Raw genomic sequence first — 23,581 nt, forward strand, 5'->3', positions numbered from 1 at the left:
CACATTTGATATCTTTCGCTTTGATTTCTTCGTTCTTTTTTTTATGATCACGGCAAAATTCGGTGCCGTTTTAATAAGTCGGCACCAAAGACTAAAAAAAATTTCAAGTTCAGATCGATGCCGTTTTCTTTGCAATTCGGTGCTGATTTGGCAAATTGGAGCAAAAAAAGTTACATGTGCCCAGTCATTGAGAGAAAAACTTGCTATTAATATATTCAGGTCTTCGACACCTGGGTAGGTACTTTTTTGAATTTAATCAAGTGTTTTTTAATTTCGGAAAGATCTTAAGTTCTTATTAGCAGCTGCCTACTCCTTAAAACCAATTAATATAATTTACAAAATTATAATAGCTCCCTCTAAAAGGTAAAGGAGCCATCGACACTTTTTAAAAAAAAATGTTTAAATCTTACGGCTTTATATTTTTTGAAGGCAGGATGGAGAGGTAATGCATCAACGGATATTTGTTTTTTTCTGTATATCATTGAGTTCTGTTTTTCTAGTTTACTGGTTTAGCAGTCAATAAAACTTCCGGCACCCTGGATATATAGAGGTACTATGGTATTACCTACATTACTCAATTACAAACCAAGATTAGCAATCGACCCTTTTTAAGACACCTTTAAATTTCTTGGGTACCAAAATGAGCAAGCTCCTTCCGCAGTTGCCCGACACAGGTACCAGAGAGCCGACTATAGTCCTACTGAGGAAAAGTGATTCCTCGCTAGGGGAAGGTTTTCAAACAGTCCGTGGTAACGAACTGTAAGTAAGGAGCGACCCGGCTCAATGGTAACCGAAACTCTAAAAAAAACGGAATTTTGATACCAATAGATACATCAAATGAATCAGATTTTAATTCTGATCTCAAATATATAAGTTTCATCAAGTTTAATCTTATTCATCAAAAGTTACGCGCCTGAGAAAATTTGGCTGATTTTCGAAAAAAGGGGGAAAGCCCCCTAAAAGTTATAGAACCTTAATAAAAATCACACCATCATATTCATCGTATCAGAGAACCATACTGTAGACGTTTCAAGCTCCTATCTACAAAACTGTGGAATTTTTCATTTTTTGCCAGAAGAAAGATCACGGATGCGTGTTTATTTTATTATTTTTTTTCCCAGGGGTGATCGTATCGACCCAGTGGTCCTAGAATATCGTGGGAGGGCTCATTGGAACGGAAATTAAAAGCTCTAGTGCCCTTTTTAAGTGACAAAAAAAAATAGAGGATAACTAGGCCCCCTCCCACGCTCATTTTTTTCCCAAAGTCACCCGATCAAAATTTTGAGATAGCTTTTTTGTTCAGCATGGTCGAAAATATTATAATTATGTCTTTTAGGATGACTTAATCCTTCAAAGCCCCCAGGGGGACGGCTGAAAGTTATGAACTTTACCCAATGTTAACATATAGTATTGGTTATTGGGAAGTATACAGACGTTATCAGGGGGGATTCTTTCTAGTGGGGGGGGGGGGGGGGGGGGGGGGGGTCGGATGGTATGTGGGATTATCTTTCCCTGAAGTGAGTTTTCATGGGGGAAGGGATATTGCTATGAAGGGGGCGCCGGATTTCCCATCATTATTTTTAAAAAAATCAGAAATTAAATATAAAAAAACACGTTTTTCAACTGAAAGTAAGGAGCAACATCAAAACTTAAAACGAACAGAAATTATTACGTATATGAGGGGGTTCTCCCACAAGTCAATACCTCGCTCTTTGCGTTGCAGTTTTTTTTAGTGCTTTCAAAAGAGCTATCTATTCTAATTAAACGGCGTTTGTTATTCAGGGGTTTGTGAATTAAATTTTTTTTAACTTTTAAAGTAAAGAGCGTGGTATTGACTAACGGGTGAACCCCCTCATATACGTAATAAAAAAAAATAATAAAAAAAAACAAGCGATACGGCTCAATAGTAATCGAAACTTTTAAAAACGGAATTTTGATGTCAATAAATGTATCAAAAGAATGGGCTTATAATCCTGATTTTAAATATATAAATTTTATTAAGTTTTAGTATTACTCATCAAAGGCTACGAGCCTGAGAAAATTTACCTAATTTTTTAACGAGGGGGGAAACATCACCTGCAAGTGAAAGAATTTTAATGAAAATCCCACCGTCAGATTCAGCGTATCAGAAAACCCTATTACATAGGTTTCAAGCTCATATCTGCAAATATCTGTAACTTTTTTTTTTTGCCAGAAGAAAAACATACGAATATAAAAGTTCGTTACGTAAGTTAATTTGTAAATTTCGTCAGAACCAAATTTAGAGACAGCCATTTAGCAAAAGAAAAGTAAAATTTTTATGCAATTTTTTTTTAATTATTCAATGACGGCGAGCCAAAATAAAAGCTGCATCAACTGAAAAACGATTAGAAATTAAATAAAAACAAGTTTTTTAAACTGAAAGTAAGGAGTGACATTAAAATTTAAAACGAACAGAAATTATTCCGTATATGAAAGTGGCTGTCCCCTCCTCAAAGCCTTGCTCTTTACGCTAAAGTTTGATTCTTTCTCACAAATTTAGTTTTTAAAACAATAAAAAACTTTAGCGTAAAGAGCGAGGCGTTGAGGAGGGGACAGCCCCTTTCATATACGGAATAACTTCTGTTCGTTTTAAATTTTAATGTCGCTCCTTACTTTCAGTATAAAAAACTTGTTTTATTTTATTTAATAATATACAAGAGCTGATTGAGCTATACACAAGAGCACTGATATTTATGAAAACAAAACTTACTTTCGTTTTCATGATCAAACAGTAGGCGTATTGTTTCAACGCTATGCTTAAATTTGATTAATCAGCTGTTTTCTATAAAACATAAGCAATAAACTATAAAGTAATAATAAACTATAAAATAAACAATCAGTTAATTTATTTCAATTTTGGGTTTAAAGCTGTTTTTCATTTATTAAACTGTGTTTTTTATTATAGAAAATATCTGAGCAAAAATGAAGAATGTATGCTTTTATCCCTTGTCAAAAGAATTGTCTAAGAAATGGTGTTTCATTGAATTTGATGAGCAAGCAGCTCAAACCTAAAGGTCAGACAAGATAAACCATCGTGCCAAGGTAAAAAAAGGGCGACCCTAGTATTTGTATAATCAAAGACATATTCTCAAATAATATAAGCCAGTTGTGAAATTGGAGCATTTTGTTTCTTGTTACGTTTCAAATTTATTATTATATTTGAAGATTATTTATCGAAATAAACATTTGGAAATTTCACAACCGATTTTTTACGAAAATACACAAGATTAACACACAAGAATAAATAAATACACAAGAATACACAATACTCATAAGTTATTACGATGACAAATATAGTATTGCCAACTATGTTGCAACAAACAAATCCAGTATTGACGATCCCGAGATAGTTAGGACTAGCACCAGTACTAAGCTTCATACCAACAACATTATCATTTTCAAATTTTACACCTGTTGGAATGGTTATAAGAAAATGTGCATGAAAGTAAAGAGAACAAATTAAAACCTGAACTAATACAGTGTCAAAACAAAAGAAGTACTACCCCCCTTTCTTTGAACCTATTCTTCCGCTAAATTTAATAGCCGTATTGCCATATCTAGTTGCCATATTCAAGCATGAAAATAAATCAGTCAGAGCAAGTATTTAAATTTGAAAACGCTTTTTTCCATAATTCAAATGCTCACTATTTATCAATTTTAAAAGCGACTTCAAAGAAAAGCTTAAGCTGTTAGTTGTAATCAATGCCATTATTAGCCAAAATGGCGGGGGCGGGGGGGAGGAGCAAGCGATTTTACAGACTGGCTGGCCATTTTTACCGACTTTTTTTTGTCAATATAATTAGTATAATGTCCGCTTCGAATACAATACGGAAACTCACTGCACAAGTCGGTAAATTCTCTGCATTTACCAACCGATATTTAGATTTTGGTATATATCATGTCAATATTTTAATGCTGTTTATTTAACCAAATGGAAAATTGTAGCACCATCTATAAAATCACGGCAGGAGTCGGTAAAACTGCTGTGTTGTAGTAAGTCGTATAAAGGTTGAAAGTTTACATACATATCTATGCCTTAGGCGTAAGTTTGAATGTATACTTTCAATGCATTGTACGGTTACCAGGGTCATTTGCCTATTACAATGAACTCTACATGGGTTGATAGACATGTTTTCTATTATGAAACCCATTTTTGGAGGATAGACAGAGAGAGCGATTGTCACACTAACTACTTTAGTATTAGCTGGATTCTTATATAAGTGTTAATTTTCATTTTCTTTAATGTTAGTCAGAGACTTTAATTAAGTGATGATATTTTATTTGAGTGTATATTGGTGAAAAAAAAATTAGTGGTGAATTTACACTTTTGGGGATTAACGATGGAGCTGATAGCAGAAACAGCAATGATATACGAGTAGCCAATTTGGTCCTGGAAATAACCGCTGTGTGTAGACTATGTCTTGAATGGGACAGTATGTATGTGAGATACGTGATATCATTAAGTAAATTTAAGCAGGAGGAACAGCCGTGTTTTGCTGGAAAAGTGAATATTCTCCATATAAATAAACGTCGGTTAGCATTAGATGTTCTATCGAAATATATTGATAAGAACAAAATGCATCAGTGAATATTATTATTATTGTAATTATTTTCAATAAAACATTTTATAACTAAACTGCATTTTTTTTTTCTTTCTATAGTAGAAACTTTTTTTTTTTGATTAAAAAAAATAGTTTATTTTTTTTATTTATTATTGTTTTATATATTTTTTACTAAAAAAAAAAATGGATATAATATATAACTAGCGAATATTTATTACTCTATTTAATATTTAAAAAAAATTAATTATATATGATTATTTTATATAGTTGTATATTCAAAGTAAGATATTTTATCGAGGACTGCTTGACGATATAATGAGAACTGATTCTCCATCATTAGACTCTTGCCTGAATCGTCGACCTTGTGGTCAAAATGCATTTAAACAGGTTATTTATATATTGATTACGACGGAACAAAATTACATTGTTTATATAATTTTAAAAATTATTTTATAAATTTAGGACTTTTTTTTTTCATAATAAATATAGTGATCAGTGATGATTTAATCCTCTCTCTCTATCTCAGGCATTATTTTTTTTGTTGCTAAATCATTTTAATTTTGGCAGTTAGAGCGTTAACACCTGACAAAATGTTCCATACATTTCTGTTATGTATGTACACACAGGGCCGCTGGTCATCATGTGAGAATTGCACAATGAGTGAGGACTATGATGAATAGTGTAGATTATGCAACCCGTGTAAATTACATAGAAGATATGCTATAAAAATTAAAGGTTGTAAGTCCTGTCTTGAAGAGGTGTGTGACTCTCCTCCTAGAGGTCACCTATGTTCCAAGTGTCATTATGATAAGTGAAAGCAGTGGGAGAGTACATATCCCGGTATGATTGGAAAGAATCCTAAACGGTATTTTAGTTTTTTACTACTAGATTGGTATCGTCATTGTTTTAGATTGTTCGGGGAGGAGGACCAGGGTAAACGAGTTAACTGTTGGAACAACAAAAGACTATGGTTTCTAAGATATCGCTGTGAAGATACCGGGTTTTATTATCATAATCCCACTGATTTTTATTTGACTGTGACGGAATGTGATTCAACACTTGAGGACACTGTTTGTGAAGTTTCTTCAAATAGGCAAATTGAAACATGTGAATTCTTTAGAATGAATGAGAATAGTATCATTGACTATACAAAGAGATATGACAAGAGTGAAGTCACGCTCTACTGTAGAAAATGTGACCCTGACATTGCACTACATCAGGATCAGTACACTGTGAATTCAGATAATCTACCCGCACTAGTCGTTGTTGACAAATACCTACTAGTGGATGAACTCTAAATAGTAGAAAAGTCGTTTTATCATGTAAATAAATTTTTATTATTAATAAAAAATTTCACAAACATCTGTAGAGAATTTTATTATTATTGCAATAAAATAGATATTAAATTAACATGTAATATTATTCTATACTAGATAGTAGTTCAAGTGAGGTAAGTCAACGTAGATTTTAAGAAATTTTTTGTAGGTGTTGCCACGACATTGGAACATAAAAAAGAGTAGTGCATGAAAACCAAATTTCTTAGTCGCTAAATCCTGTACTCTTTGTAGATTTTGAATAATGTTTGTCCCACTGCTTTCAATAAAGTTGCTGATTTAGGGAGCGTAGAATTTAGACGAGAGTCCTAGAGTATAAAAAAATTCAATAGTCGTAGCTGTTTGAAAGATGATGAGACACTGACCTGTCGTCAAACTCTACGGTGTTCTATTAACACTGATTAAGGTATTGTTAACACTGGGAATTTTTTCAATGAATTCCGAGGGTATGCACTAGGACTTGTCTTGAGACATGTCTGGGTCCATACTAAATACGTTGATTATTTGATTTGTGTTCATGGTGCAAGGTCTAGTAGAACACTACCATCGGGCGTGATTTCCCAATAGGTTTCAAATTGACTCAGTGAGAGTAGCGTGATACTCTCAGTCAGAGAATCGGCAAATGTACACTCTAAACGTACGGTCCCGGTTCGTACTATGGTCATATCCTGTGTCCTTGACAAGTCAAAAACAATAACCACATGATTTTTAGAAAACATTGAATCGGTTATTCCATTCTAAAATAGTTGAGAGTCATGATATAGGGATTTCATGGTCAACTCATACAGAGTTTTATAGGATTTTTTGTCAAACGATAGAGTGTATAGTGGAGTACCATTCACTTTGCACACAAGACTAGATAGACCGAAAAAATTAAAGTCATGGGGGGAATCAGTCAAGTATGCAACAGCACTGCCGCTCGTCAGACAATTCAAACCCAAGGTTGATGGAAGTTCTCCATTGATAAACGATGACTCACTAGAGCTACGAAAACCGGTGGCACTGTGACGGTGAGGGGTGATTGTAGGGGGAACAAGAAGATTGATATTGTGACAGGTGGCTCTTAGCTGGTCCACTGCCAATGAAACAGAGCTCATAACCTGTTGTTACCGGACGAGGAGACTTGCCGATGTGATAATAACATATCCATCGGATGCTGCAGTAAGTGTTTTTCTCAAAATGAAATTAGATGGAGCCATCTTTAACTTTATGTCAATCTTGACATTGTGAAGTAGCCATTGGGATATATTGAATATCTCGAGATTTAATTTTCCAACTAGATGATACTCCTAGGTCACTGCAGTAGTCAACTCTCCATCAGTATCAACACCTGTTCGATATTCATAACCCAGCGATTGTCCTCACATCTCCGTATATGACTTTGGTGTCATCATCATAAAGTGAATTTAGCTCGCATAGTTGGATAAATTATTGCTAGTGCTCACAAATGCTCCATTAATAAATTCATTAATTTGTTTGAATAGGTTGTGTAGAATACAGTTTTCATCGGAGAGACCATTCCCGGCATTTGGAGTTGTATTATCTTACTTTTTTTTCAACACAACATTTAAATCAATAAATGTTGACGACAAATCAATGAAATTGTCTTCATTGGAAAATATTTGAAAGTGTTTATTTTAAAAGAGGTGTTGTTGAGGGTGAAACTGCTTATAGTAGCCTTACTTTACACTGACATCAACAATTTCAGCATTGAATAGATTCAATGAGGAACTGATTGATGGATATGAGTCCTTTTGGGTGAGATAAGTCATATTAAGAGAAGAAATCCTTCTTTGATATAACAATCTTCTTCTTATTTTTCTTCTTCTTCTGCTGCCGATTTGTCTGCGGTGTTTTATTCCTCAATGTAATTCTTGATGTCCTTTGATTAATGACTGGGTGGAGACTGATGAGTGAATGACGCGAACTCATCCTTTTCAATCCCTCCCCATTTTGTCGAGATTTTAATTGTTCACCAACGACTCTGGCTGAAGATCTAATATTTTCCTTAACACTCTCCTTGAAACTCTTGCCCGACCCCAAATTCTGTAGTCTAGAGGCAGCAAAATTTGACGCAGCAGGTACAAGATATTTTCTGGCACGGGGTAGTGCAGAACGAAATAGCCTAGCAAACCAGCTACCAAGACCAGAGCCAGACATTGTAGTACGCCCCTGGTAGTATGCAACGCAATTTCCTCTTTGACGTTGTCTCAAAGCAAAAACATAACAGTCAAGATCGTGCCATACAACTTGAATTCTTCTAGTTTTAATTTTTTAAGGTGGTTGGACAGTCGTTTTCAAAGTTTAGACCAATACCATTAAAAACTTCTAATACGTTTTATATTTCTATTTGATAAAATAATTAAGTTCGTATTTTTAAATTACTGATTTACAGATATGAAATAATTAAGGGACAATAATGAAAATTCTGTATATAGTAGTGGTGAACGTGTTATAGATCGGTTTTTTAGTTAAGAACTCGAAGCAGGGGAACATTTGAAGTACCATCACGAGATATTTCCACAAATGAAGCGTAGAGAAATATACAAGTGTCCGTGGAGAAGCTGGGTGCATAGTCTGCATAGATAACTCGGTCACTACCACTGAAATTTTCTGTCTTAATAATACGTTTTTTAAAACCAAGAACCTCACGTAAATTCTCATTGAGGAAAAATCTTTCATTATCATTTGGATTAGTAATATAAATTTCTCTTTGTTCCGTAAAGTAATTGAAAGTGAAACCGCCTTTTTTTCGAACTTCAATTTTTTTGTTGAGAAAAAGACACCTTTCATTCAGTGGAGTTTTGTCCCTTTAGGGGATGTTAGATATAGTGTTCAATGTATAGTCAAATTTTTCAATAGCTCCTTATTCAACGGATAAAAACGGACGTAGTGACAAATAATATCAAAGGCACTTCACAAGGATGTCAAAGCTATTTTTGAGAATAAATTCGACAATAGCCACTTCATATGCACCGTCAAGTTTGATGGCGGGGGAGAGTTTTGTACAAAAATTACTTGTCCTATTAAGTTCATTGCAGATATGATCGGGCACCTTGGACATGAAAGTTAAATAGAAATCATTGTTCATTGTCAATATCCTCAACACCAATCCAAGAATCAAACTCCGAGTTGTATCCTATCCATTGAACAAGTAACTGTTTCTTACCCCCATGATTACGTGTATTTAATATCTTTTCAAATTGATAGATTTCACTGACATTTTTAACTTTTTGTAATTCATAGTCATAAAAACCGCCGAGAATCTATTCATCTTTGTTGTCATGCAGGCGATAAGTTATGTGTTTAATGTCGAGGATTTTTGCCACCTTAACAAATTCAGTGGACCACAAGTAATTCCCCTTTTCAAAAACATTAGTTGTTCTATTAATTCGAACCCTATCACCAACATTGAATTTATTCTTCTTCTTCTTGACTTTTGATTCATTGGAATATTGTTTAAGAAAGGTGTCAATTGTATCATGATCAGAATGATGAACTACCGTTGGCGTAGAGTTGGACAATGATCGATGAGGTCGTTGATTATAAATCAACATGATTTTATCAATATCACGAATAAAAGCCGATGTATTTTTTAATGTACAATATCTGGAAATTAAAAGTCAAATACTTCTTATCTAACGCTCGGCCAATGCAGCCTTTATAGGACTCTGACGATGATACATCAGTGTACTATATTTCTCTATTACTCGTGCAACAGTAGGATTAAAATATTCACTACCACGATCTGTGTGAATTTTGTTAAACTACAAATGTTTGATAATACTTTCCCTGGCCTTATCAACTTCAACTACTCTTTGTGTTCCCACTGGACTTTCATATGCAGAAAGACTATAAACCATGAGTTCAAGTAGAATTTTCTTTTATGGTGTATTGTGACACCGTTGACCTTCATTTAGAGTCAGGAGATCTGATTGTATTATATGAACTGTGTCAAAGGTTTTAGTTTTTCGAGATTGGTTGGCACGACGTCTATGATTTATATGCAGAGTGCAACTTGATTCATTCTGTAGATAGTCTTGTACATTTTTAGTGTGAATACCAGCGACTTTGGAAAGAGTTGTTGGTGAACTTAACCTCCCCACCTCACCAATACTTTCAAAAACACCTTTTAGAACTTCAACCATTTTCAACGTAAACACGTTGTGTAACGACCGCTACCCGGGTGTAGACGGCCCATGGATGGTGGTGGTGGTGGTGACGATGTCCTGATACGTTTTCGCTTTTGTCTATCGATCAGTTTTGTGATAGTATTTTACATAATTTATTTATAATATTATTCTTCATTTTTTAATGTTGTCAATGTTGTTGTTGATGATGACTACTGTGACGCCTGATCAGTTTTTTTTTTTAGAATTTGTATATTGAAAATAATAATTGTTTGGACGTTCTATTTACTTATTCATTTTCATATATGAGTATTAAATTATAGGATTACTCTAATATTTGTATAAATATCACATATTAAATCAGGTGGATTATATCTATTGCCCTGACGTATAATCTTCGCACCAGTGCTCTCAACTTGAATGTGACCACTTTCAAGGAGAGGGGGTCGGAGTCGTGTTATTTTTTCAACCTTATTTTTGGGCCTTATTATTAAAAATTTAATAAAAAAAGAAAACAATTATACCATAGTTCAATTTATTCCACCCCCCGAAAGCCGAGGAGATGATTCTTTTTTTGGGTCAGCAGCAGCAGCAGCAGTGGCGTTCGAGCGATAGGACCTGTGTTGGTCCACTCGGCGAAGTGCATCTTGAAGTAAAAGCAGTGTTTTATCATCATCAATATTTTCATTGTCAATGACTTTACCCAGATTGCTATCACAGTGCTAGACGGTTGAGAGAGCGATGTCTATTGGAGTCAAGTTATAGGGTTTTTACAGTCTCTCTCTCTCTTTCTAGAGAAAACTGTTTACAATTCCTGAAATTTTTGTCAGTTAAATTTTGAAAAGTATACCACACGCCTGAAGACGTCGTGTCCTCTTGAAATTATTTAATTTATTTTTATAGGTCCCTGTACTAACAATGGACCAATGTTGCTTTGCCTACTTCTTAAATACTTTTGGCACTTGAAAATAACATTTAATAAAGTTTAAAAACAGTTTGGATATAATATTACTAAACTCGTTGTCAATACAAGTTTTGGGTAATTCTGTCCTATGTAAAGGATTAGAACTGAGAACAAGCGTCTATTTTCGTTTAGTTTATTCAGTTTCATGATATAAAATAATAGCTATGTTTAGTGTTCTCGGGGGAAAATACTTTACTGCCATTGTCGAGAATATATGTGACGGCACGTAGATCCTCGGGGGTATTTTGATTAAGATCCAAGAGGATATGACCATAGTGTTTATATGGGGACTGATTGTATGCTGAGAGAAGAAAGGTGTAGGCTTCCGAATAGAGGTTCTTATTGAGAGTCATGCGCAATCTAGAATCACGAACAGCTCTGTAGATGATATATGAGGTACAGTTCAATGCTAGTGCTTGTATACACTTCCTATGATGAAAGAGATTGTGTAGAACCTGAGTATCGAACCTCTTTTCGTGATTAGAGCAAATAGTGAAGAGTTGTAGCATTTCTTTGGACTATTGTTCAATAGATTCAGCCATATCGTTAATGATCAACGCAGATTTGTGATAAATAGTGCTGAAAATATCCAGTTACGGTATGATTTTTGACTTAATAAACACTATCGTGGCAGCAAGTGCTTTTATTTCATCGTATGAGTACTGCCATAGACTATGTCAATAGTATATTTTTTTCGGCTTTATCACAAATATTTCTTCACAATTTTTAAATATTTTAGTTAAGAGTGTTGTTTTGCCTGACATTGACGGTCCATACAGAAACGATCTGAATGGTGTTTTAAATTGATACATGTTCCCTTCAACAGTTCACCTGGACAACTAACTGTAGACTATGTCCGTCTGATGACTAAATAGTGTCCCTATCTACTACTACTCCTCTCAATAATAATAACGAGAAGAAGAAGAATAAAGAATAATATTTTCTTTTATTATATACATAAAAAAGGTGACAATACTTTAAATAAAAAAATACTACATTGAAAAAGGCACATTAAACATGAATAAAAAAAAAATACACTTTTTTTTATCTTCATTTATAATAAAAAAAAAATACAACATTTAAATAACAAATAGAAAAAAAAAACACTTAAATCAATACACTTTTTTTTTTCTGTTTATTTATTTATAAAAAATACAACATGTATTTGCCTCCTTCGCCCGGTTACGTACATCACCCGTGACATCACAAAAGTTTCTTGGTGGGGTCCTCAATCCCCCCGGGGGGCGGCCGCTGGCGCCGGGCAAGCGGTAGGGGGACGCGCCGGGCGCCCGGGGCCGCCGGCGGGGGGGCCGGGCCGGGGCCGGCATTAAATACTGGAAATTGATATGCCTTACAAAACACTCCCACCCCCACACAATTTAAAAATTATTGTGATAGAAAAAAAATAATTAGACAAAAAAACCCCATTAACCAAAAAAACCTAAACAACAATTTCTAACTTTTTTATTTTAATAATTTTAAATTTATTTTTAATATTTTTGTTCTGTACACTATAAATTAAAAAAGAGAGGTAATTAAATAATTAACCTTTGGCAAAAACTTAAAACCAACAACAAGTAAATATAAATTTTACGCTCTTGCAGACAGGGCGTTTTTCTAAAATCTAAAAGTGTATTTTTTAAAGTTTTAAGAGCGAATCACCCTTACGTTCACCTGTGGCATTAAACTATTGTTTCCCCATTTTTTACTAGAAATGCCGTCGAAATTATTTTTTACAATGTGTATGTGTAACCCCCTGCACAGTTGTGCGACATCCTTGCCGTGCGTTTCTACACCGTATACCTTCGGTACCGGAAAAATACCGATGGATATCAAATCACTACGCGGTTCAGATTTGAACATTAACAATTGATTTGGGGACTTGAGTTTCAATAGCTCTGGGTGAAGTGATTCGTCCAAGTTGGTCCAGTTCATTCGTGAGGTAATGTACTCTCCATTTTCTAAATCATTAAATGGATTTTCTGTTTTGAATTTTAGATGGAGTGAATCAGTGTCCCCGGAGTACACTTGAACTTGACCTTCACTCGGCCACTCTACCTTTCATACATTATAATAAAATGACAACATGAGTTTGTTGTATATTTCAGTTAGTACACTTCCACCTGCAGTATTTTTATTTAATAAACTGTTTCTTCTTTTGTGACGTAGGAAAACCATCTTGCAGTATATGATTGTAAAATATTTTAAGTTTGGATCAGCAATTATTCGAGAACAATCTGTGGGGCTGGTTTAAACGTCACATCAAATACTGTGTCGTATGCTCACGTATCTTTCACCAAAAGCTGAGTTCAAAATGAGTTTATAGACTTCTTTTTCAACTTTCATTTTCACTTATGAACGCTTATTGACAAAGGCGTCAACAAAAGTTTTCATGTAAATCTTTTGATCACATTGGAGGGCTCTGTGAATCTTTGTGACTTTGAAACAATTGGACATAATCCATGTCAAAAACTCGCGACTAACAACGAGCTTCTATTTAGGGGTAACATTGGCAATAAGATTTTTTTTAAGGGACACAGGGCAGAATCCCATCCTCTAAACCTGAGATATTGTGGGGTCTCAGAGATTCATCACCTACAGGTCTACTCATGCAAGGAAAACAAAATGCTTTACTGAGTCATGTATATTCACGGGTATTTAACCGTAAGTTTCAAAAAAACTTCCTTGTCCCCAAGTTTCGTCAACCCAGGCACAGTCGGGAACCTTCAAAGAACAAAGATTATCAAGTCATTTATAATTGCCATACGGTGCACAATAGTGAGACCTTTCTAATGGGTAAAGGAACTTTATATACACAAAAAAGGACTCCAACTTGTAATCGGTGTGCTGCCCGCCCTGATCAGTTTTCATGATACGATCCTTGTGAAAAAACGACCCCACCCTACATTTTATCTAATAAAAAAGATTCTGATACCCATTCACAATCAGACTAATTTCTTAATTTCTGATTTTAATTATCAGATACATATCCAACTGGGGGGTGGAAAAATAATAAACTAAATCCACCCCACAGTCACCAATGATTTTATCCTTATTCTTGAAAACAATATTCAGAAGAGTGAGTAAGTCACTGGCCTAGAAAAGTTTACAATAATCCACTTCGTATTTACATCCTCCCTTTTTCCAAACATTCTTTGCAAATTCGAAATCGGTAGTGGTGCACTCACTCTTACTCGGAAAATTGTAAAAAACTTCAATGGGCGGTAGTGACACCTCATCTAGCCTCGAGCTTGAGTTGTAATAATCATATGGATATATACCCTTACACGTTAATAAATCATACATTTCATCATCGGGGAAGCGCTGTTTGAGGAGGGGAAGCTATCAAAATTGTCACTTTTCTGTACCTGAATGAATTGACTTAAAGATTTGGGGAAGAAGCTGAAAGAGTCTAAAAAACGATTTTTATTCAGGAACGTGTTACCCTTGTCAACAGTTTTACATATGATTTCTAGCAGCAGTAACATCTCCGATGATTTCTATATGATATAATATGGAAAAGAACCTTTTATCCATGAGCCATATACAATTCCTTCCTTAGAAATGTAGGCCGACGCCGGAAGAGCAAACTTTAAGTCATAATCGGACTTGAGTATAAAAAAAGTTACGATTTGTTTTCGTCTAATGTTTAAATTGTAAGACTGATTTGCTCCCCCTCAAAAGTTACTGCCCCTCGTTGGACTGTTATGCCAAGACTGATACTAATTAAAAACGGTCCGCTTCCCCCCAGTACCAGCACAACTATCAACGTTTCATTTGAAAATCACACCTCGTGTACGATTTTTAATGGCCCCGCGGTCATCTGGTGAGATGGCCATAGGGGCTGGTGTATAGAGAAGGAACAAAATTGCACCGGTCACTGTTTTCACTAGACTGGCCAGTGCAGAGCACCTGAAGTATTCACCTTCACTCAATATCTCCCCGAATTCCAGCACGTGCATTATCTAATTGGAATCTCGGTGTGCTTGAGCGTAAGATACCCCTAATGGCTTCTTGTATTTTAACTTGATTTGACTTTGTGAAATAACACACGTCTGTCAGCTTAGCCTCTCAGTCAAAAGCGATATTATTGCTCTGTAGTAGTGTGTTTTGAAATTTTTTAAATCGTAAAATTAATCTATCTCCGCTTACTGTCTCTACAGTCTGAAACCCTTGTCGTTTACAGTGTTTCATATGATGATTTAACTTTAAATCAGATAAAAATCTTGAGAGGCATGTTGGACAGTAATAGCACACACCCTCTCGCTTTTTGCCCCCACATAAAACCCTAATAATATCTGTAATTGGATTGAAATGGCCAATTGAATCAGAGTCTTTCGGCGGTGATGTATAGAAGCCACACCCAATATTCTACTGATTCAATTGAAGGACACCGCACTGGAAATAATATAATCTTCTCCTCGTAATACTTAACCACTTCAAAGTCTTTTTCATGCTGTAGCACAGTGACACTAATATTTAAATGTGCATGAGCACGCTCAAAAATATCTAGTCATTTTAGTGTCAAGTTGTTCTTCCAATGTAAAAAATTATAATTCACGTTGTTGAACTTTGAACACTCACTCCACTGACCTGACATTTTGTCCAACTTTTTATTCTATTCATCTTAGCGCATAGTTCTCTATGCCGCACTAAAAAACGCATACTTGAAACCCTGCAGCCTCGTGTAGAAACAGATTCGTTGTCCCCCCTACCCCCCCTCTCAATCAGACTGATATTTTCATTCAATTTCCCTCTCCCCACCCACCTCTTACAATAAAATCCTTTTTAAACCTACAAATATTAACATTTAAACTTTCAATAACTAAAACAGCAGATCCACGACCCCCCTCGTTATAAGGGGAACACGTCCTGTGGAGACTCTTTGCCCAAATTTGTACAACCTACCAATAAATTTATAAACGCGGGTGTCTTTACAACATCTCAGTTTTCAAGTATTTAGAATAACTATCAACTACACATTTATTTAAAAAAAATATTTTTAGGGCTAGTGATGCCGCTAATCTGACCCCCATACCACCACCCCCACTGGTTTGTTCAAGACAGGCTCGACTCTTATCCTTATAAGAAATTTTAATGATAAGAGAGGCTGTTATTGTACACCCCGAGACTAGAGAGTTGAAAGGATCACAGACTTTGGCACGATAGACTAGTGCGTGATGCAAGTCAGAGGTTGAGAGAAAAAAAACCGGACAAAGGGAGACGTTTGCTGCTGTATTAGTACTACTTCTAGATAAATAAGAGGGTCGAATGGTGGCGTTTGGCATATACTTATCTGTAACACCACCACAGTTCTTTTCACTCACAGTTGAGGGGTATGAAAATAGGTCCCACAGAACCAATTCGAAGGTGTTTGGGGACAATTGGTCGAGACAGCCTGTATTGTCATCTGATCTAATTTCGTTATGAGGACCCGGTTCAGATTTACTTGTAACATCATCATCTAAATATTCACGTAGGAAACTATCCGCCCACTCTGGGCCCTCAAACATGTCAATAACACAGCTTAAGTCATCCAGGCTGGTCATTTCCCCAAAAACATCGTTAAGGAAGCCACTATCCCACTCCATATTCTCTAGGACCAGTATAGGTTCATCCTCGGACTCTGTTGGCGGTGACAGAATTGGTCCTGTAAATATAGGTGCCCCATCACTCGATGGTGTCGCTGGTGGTGCTATATTTTTAATCTGTAGAAAAAAAAAGTTTTATTTTTTATGTAAATTTTTTATAGTTAATAGAACTTTAAAAGGTAAAATAGTCCTTTTACAAATACCACAGAAAAACATAACAGACGAAGAAAAAGTTAAATTGTCTTATTTAATAACATTTTTACCATTACAACTATAAAAAATATATTTTTTTTTTATTTTTTTAGTAGTTAAATTTGTTTCCTTTTCTTATTAGATTTATTTTTTTGATGTCCAAAATTTTATTTTTTATAACAAAAATGCAATAATATTTTAACAGTCTTGGTGTTTTCACCAGATCAAATAAAACGATAATGCTGAAGATCTCATAATATATTGAAATTATAATAAGTATATTGAATCAATACCAACCAAAGGTATTTTTTCACAAATTGGGGACAAGTTACCATTATATAAAACTTGTCACAAATACTATCATAATCTCCTGCAGAAGATAGCTGGTACTCTAGAACTATGTATATTTTGGGGGGTTTTTCATTCTTAAATACATAATTTCTAGAACTTACCACTACGTTGAACAAAATGGATGTTACTAAACTTTGATTGAATGTTTTTGGGGACATGGTGGGCGTAATAGGGGGGGTTAATTACTCTCCACTCACTTCGACTATTAAAAAGGGCAATTTCAATTTCCAATCAAAAGAGCTTTTTATTTTTGAAATTTCTATTACAAAGGTCTATATAAACTTTATAGGCCCCCAGGGCATAACTCACAACCCTTGAACTCAGGGCTCTGATGGGGTTATCGTCCTAGAAGACCTAATTTAAAGAACTTTCAACAAAGTGGAACAACTTGATATCTACAAATAAGGAGAGGATGTGTGTGGAAAAAGGGTGGGCGTGAGAGGGGCGTGAGTCGCTCTACACTTACTTTCAATTATAATAAGATTCTCGATACATGTAAATTTCGATTGTTTTTATCCATTTTTTAGTTTACAATCTTTATATAAAAAACCTTAGATGCCCCCATGGCATACCTGAAAACCCGTGCAATGTGGGCGGTGGGGGGAGGAGCTTTCATATAGAAAGACAAAACGGAAAGCCATTTGAACTAAGGTGAACAAATTGGCTCTCCCAAATCGAGGGTGAATGGATGCGGGGAAGATGGCATGATGAGGGGGGTTAGTTGCCTTCGAATAATTTTTGACGATGAACAAGTACATTAGAATATTTAATGTCCAATCAAATGTGCCATGTGACAATTTTCTACTTCTCAGAGGTCAATAAAAATCTCATATAACTCCTGGGCATAACTTATCCCACTGGCCCTGAAGACTGTGGGGGGAGTGCCCTGTTCAAAAGTATATTTTCCTTAACTTTGAATTGTGTGGACCAAACTGGCTTTCAAAAAATCTGTAGTGTCGGTGTGGGGGTACCCGGTGGGCGTGGACAGGGTATTAGTTGCTTTTCACTCGCTTTAAACTGTTCGAAAGGGCAGTAGCCTTTTCAATTTCTAATCAAATGAGCCCTTTTTGAAGTTTCTATGACAACGTGGTAAATAAGAACCTTATATGCCCCCTTGGAATAATTTACACCACGTTTCCTGAGGGTTGTGGAGATGTTGACATCCTCAAATAATTAATTTCCAGAACTTATAAATTACTCGAATAAAATGGCTATCTCCAATTTTTGATTAGATGGGTGTGGGTAAATGGTGGGCGTGAGAGGCATGATAGTTGCCGTTCCTCCTCAAAAGTATATATTATATATTTATATCAGCTACACTGAATAAAATGTGTATCTCAAATTGTTTATTAACTTTTTGCGGGTAACTACTGGGCGTGTGAGGGGGGTTAGGTGCCCTCAGTTCAATATTGACTATTGAAATTGGTCGGCTCCTTTTGAATATAAAATCAAATGATACTGTTTTATGTTTTTACGAGAAAGATTGCAATTAAAACCTCGTCGGCCCACAGGGCAGATCTTAACCACCTTATCCTTATGGGGGAGGATGAGGCTCCTACTAAAACTTAAATTAAAACAAATGAATTAAACTCATATGAACAAAATTTCTATATGACCCTGTTTCGTTGAGGGGGGTTGGATACTGATGGGCGTGGGGTGGGAGAGGTTCCCATAACTCATTTTCTAAGCTTACCAATGGATCGAAACATTGGCCTGTAAACGTAACTAATTTTTTTTGAAGTTTCTAATACAACACATTGAATAAAAACCTTATATGACCCCAGAGCGTACCATATAAACCGTGCCCGGAGTGTGGCGTTTGAGTTTTTTTTTTAAGTCCATAAGACAAAGAATTCTTTAAAAACGCTCACCTAACACAGTTGGCCGTTGGGCGTGGAGGGCGTCTCCCACTAAATACATAATTCCTCTAGGTTAATCAGCAATGAACAAAATGGCGGTATATAAATTTAGAGGTTATGTGATTGGTGACTTGGGGTCATGGGGGGGCCAATTTTACCTCAAATCAAATTAGTTTATAAAAAAAGTTACTCTTTCATATACTTTCCAATCTAATGAGGCTTTTTTGAAGTTTATTAGACAAAACAGTCTCTAAAAACCTTAGATGACACCAGAACATAACTATAACCGACTGCCATGAGGATGGGGGGAGTGTCATACAAAAACACTTTTTATATCAAGTGCAATAAACACAGATTACAAAATGGGACATATTAATATATTTTTGGTTGTTTGGGGGGTTAAGAATGGGCGGGGGGAGGGGGGCTTTATGAACTACAATCACTTTCGACTCTTAAAAATGGCACTAGCCACTCCAATGTCCTATCAAACGAGTCTATTTTGAAGTTTCTAAGACAACTCCATCGATACGAAGTGCTAGGGTATTGGAAAAAAAACACATTGTGCCCCCATCGTTCTTTACTTATGTAGCGCACGCGCGCGGCAGCTGGGATACTCTTGGGAGTGGGAAATGTTTAAAATTACGTATGCAATATTTTATATAGAAGCTTTTCAAAAAATTGTTTTTTTATAAATTTTCTCAAGAGATTAATTCCATTTATATAACGACTCAAAAATATATCGGTAACGAGTAATAAGCACCGGATCGGTCCTTCAGGGGGGGGGAGTAGAACCTAGGAAGGGAAGTAAAAATCTTATAAATAAAAGAAGTTTTACTATAATGATTATCTGGGAGGAGGCGAAAAACTTTTTTTGTTATCTGTGCACGACAGAAAGCCAGTCACGAAGTTAATAAACTTCTTTCTCAATCTGTCGAGAGTACAAATTTAGATAAAACCAAGATACGACAAATAAAAAAGGGAGAGGGAGGGAGTGGGGCTTACTGCGTAGCGGCTAAGAGGACGGACACCCTGGGACAGAACTAATATTAAATATTAATTTTTTTGTTTTCTTTTGTTCCTAGTAATGGTTAATGAAATCAGTAAGGAGTTCCCTCAAAGATGGAAATATGTGGGTGAGTTGAAGATTCCAGAACCATGCCTCACTTACATTAAAATAAAAAACTTTTACAAGTAGATTTGATGAAGTTAAGACACTGGCAGCAGTATATGTCTATATATCTCTTTATTTCTCTCTATTAATTTACATTAATAGCTTAACCAACTAATTTTGTTTATAGACAGGAAAATAAAAATAGCATTTGATAGACTGTTCTATGTATGACCTTTAGGAATTGTAATACAAAATCCTGATTATACTGTGAGAAATCTTTATATTTTAGGTAGATCTCAGGTTATATTTGAATTGAGAGATCTCAAGTTATAATTGAATTGAGAAAATATAAAATAGAATAGAACTTATTTATTTTAGCCTATGGAAATAAGCAGTATATGCTGCAGATTATGTAGGAAATGAGACTCACAGCTGGGTCTGTACTAAATCAGGAGTTGAGCTTGACTGTGTTATATCACACTTTATGTGTATCATTTTGATGGACTTTTTCTAAAAGAGCAATTAAGAGTAAATGGAAAAACATGTAATCAAATGGGGAAGAAAAATTTTCGTGGATATAGATTATGCTGATGATTTTAAGCACCCTGGATGAAAGTGTGAGCAAAATGAATGAACTCAGGGTGCTCGAATAGGTTTGAAAGTTAATTTTGAGAAGACTGACTCGCTAATGCTAGGAATACGTGAAAATGAATGGGTGACGTTGGGTAACATACAGATTGATCAGGTGGAAAGCTTCACTTACCTTGGTAGTACTATTAGTAAATACGGTGTGAGTAGTGAAGCTGTTAAAAGTATCATGGCCAAGGATATTGGTGTTTTTTCAGAGTTTTAAAAGTTTGAAAGAATGTGAAAATAAGTCGGCAAATCAAGATTAGAATGTTGGAAGCTACAGTGATGATATTGATAAAATATGATGCTGAAGCATTGGTGCTCCGAAAAGCGGCTAAAGATTAGCTAGATGTTTTCCAAAAAAATTGCCCACGGATTGTTCTGGGTACACTGCTGAATGACCTTATTTAAAACAATTGGCTGTACAAAAAGCCCGGTTAAATCCTTCTTATTAATGCGTGAATAAGAGAAAGATTAAGATGGAAAGGGCATTTTATAATGATGAATAATGACAAAGTGCCAAGGGTTGTCGTTGTCGGCCAGCCATCAAGGGCTAAACGAATAGCAGGTTGTCTGTGATTGGGGTAGAATGATTTAATCAAGATAGATCAAGGGAAATGGGTAGGACTTGGGAGGGTGTAAAGAGGAAAGCTTTGAATTGATTGGGATGAAGGAGGCGCGTGTGTAGCTGTGATGGCCTCAGATTGCTTGGTACTGAGGTGAGTCGTTAGTAGTAGTAGTAGTAGTAGTACACAAGCAGCAATGATGTTGAAACCGATGATTTAAAAAGTGAACCTAAAGAAGCTGTTCCTGCTAAGAAGGGACCTGTGTGTCCCAAACATTAACCTTAAGTATCACCTATTTGTTGTTCTTACGGAGGCCACAAAAAAAATTGTGGCTCATTTCTTGGCCCCTAGTCCATCAGTTCCGAAGCAAACTGTTAATTATCTTCTGACCAATAAAACTATCCTTGAGAGTTTCATTTCACCAAGTTATTAAGTATTTAAAAAAATAAACTTGAACTTTTAATTTTCAATCCACCGATCATCATCCACAACTTCTACGAAAAAATTGAAGAAGACATGGTCCTCTTCCTGTATAGACTAAATGTTGATAGATTACTTGTTTAATGATGCTCTTTACTTTCATAAATATAGTGTTGTTTGTTAAACAGAAGGGACGGCGGCTATATTTTTTCATAATTATTTTATCACATGGTCGATTATGTTCTCGTTCTAACCTGGAAATGATAATCACCTCTTTCTGATGTTATCGTGCCTCGATATCGAGGATGAAAAAAAGAAGATATTTCACCGCTGCCCATACAAAAAGGGTTATGTTTTCTTGTTTGTTAAGGAGAGACCTTACGATTTTCCGTATAACGTCTTGATAATGGGGATTTAAAGACGCCTGTGCTGGCTGAAAGACGATATTTCCAAATGACATGCAACTGAATAGCGCGATATAGAGGAGAACGGAATAGCGCTTGGTTCAACTACAAGATTGAGTATTCTGTGCTGGACCTGATGTCGGGGAGCGTGGAGGGGGGTAGATACTGCAACATCAGTGTTGAAGCTGGCTGAAAAAATCCGAGTGCATACTACATTCACTTTCGGCCACCCGAAAGCTTGTTTACACTATGCTACTGTGGTCTACAACTAATCAGTGCTGATAATTGTTGACAAGTTTTTGTGTACTAAGCAATGTCTTTATTAAATAACTTCTTCACTACCGCTTGTAGAATCACTTGTTTTTGGAGACTTACGACAGACACATGCCACTATACTTTTTTTCAATAGGTATTCGGTATCAATTATAGAAAAGTTTCACCAAAACCCGAATCAAGTTGCCTAACAATCCTTTCCCCTGAGGGATATCCCAGGCCCCTTGTCTTCCCGGATGTGGAGCCCCTCTTGTCCCCCTTCCCCCGAATAAGACTGCTGGAGCTGCGCTCCTTATATTAAGTGTCAGAGAAGCTGCTATGCTTTTGTATATTGATATTTATTTAAAAGACATTTACCCCTTTTCCAATTGGCGGTATCACCACCCGTGACTTGCAAACTTATAATAATTTATATACTTAACTTTTTCAAAAGAAAATTGCTTTTGTTTAAAGATCAAACTTTTGGATGTGACAGAAAGTAATTTAAATAATTATAGCTTATTATTAAAATGGAGTTTGAAACCTTAATAGTTATTTTAAAGTGAACTCATTAAAAACCGTTTAAATAATTAAAAGAATATTTTATTTAATAAAAAATTGAGATTTTATAAAGTAGTCTTTTCCCTGTGTAATTGTTTATACAGAGGCGAATCGAAATCAAACATGATACTGACATTAATGTTGATTTTGCATCAGTCTATAAAAGATCAAGTTCCGGTTCAGGCTACTGCAGGATCAGCTTTCCCATTGCATTCATAGATAGGTGTTGTTATTTCCATAATTAAAGGGCCTCTAATCAATGGCAGTTAATTGCCTCTAATTAATGCCGGTGTTGCTAATGGATAGTGTACTATTTTGCTGTTATATCTACCATTTACTTGCCTATTTTCCTCGGTTTTATTGCTTTTATATATATATTAGCGCTTGGAAAATATGGAGGTAGATTAGGGATAGATGTCCGAAACGGTGGCCCTATAACCTGACCTTTTTGAAGGGTTTCGATCAAAGCTAAAATTCCCGAAAATTCATCCAGCAGTTCGTTGTAACGAACTATAAGTAAGGAGCGACACGGCTTCGAAACTCTAAAAACGGAATTTTGATGTAAAAAAAAATATATCAAAAGACTGCTTGTTATGCTGATTCCAAATATATATAATTCATTAAGTTTAATGT

The 23,581-nt window shown here is 35.5% G+C and overlaps 1 protein-coding gene across 2 annotated transcripts in view; it reads right to left on the reverse strand.

Moving 5' to 3' along the window:
• The window catches only part of LOC148944807 (uncharacterized), a 288,793-nt gene that overhangs the window by 182,238 nt on the left and 82,974 nt on the right, over positions 1-23,581 (reverse strand). The window lies entirely within an intron of this gene.

This window comes from Artemia sp. Qi Xiang Cuo, chromosome 14, assembly GCF_049724085.1.
Source record: "Artemia sp. Qi Xiang Cuo chromosome 14, ASM4972408v1, whole genome shotgun sequence".
NCBI lineage: Eukaryota > Metazoa > Arthropoda > Branchiopoda > Anostraca > Artemiidae > Artemia > Artemia sp. Qi Xiang Cuo.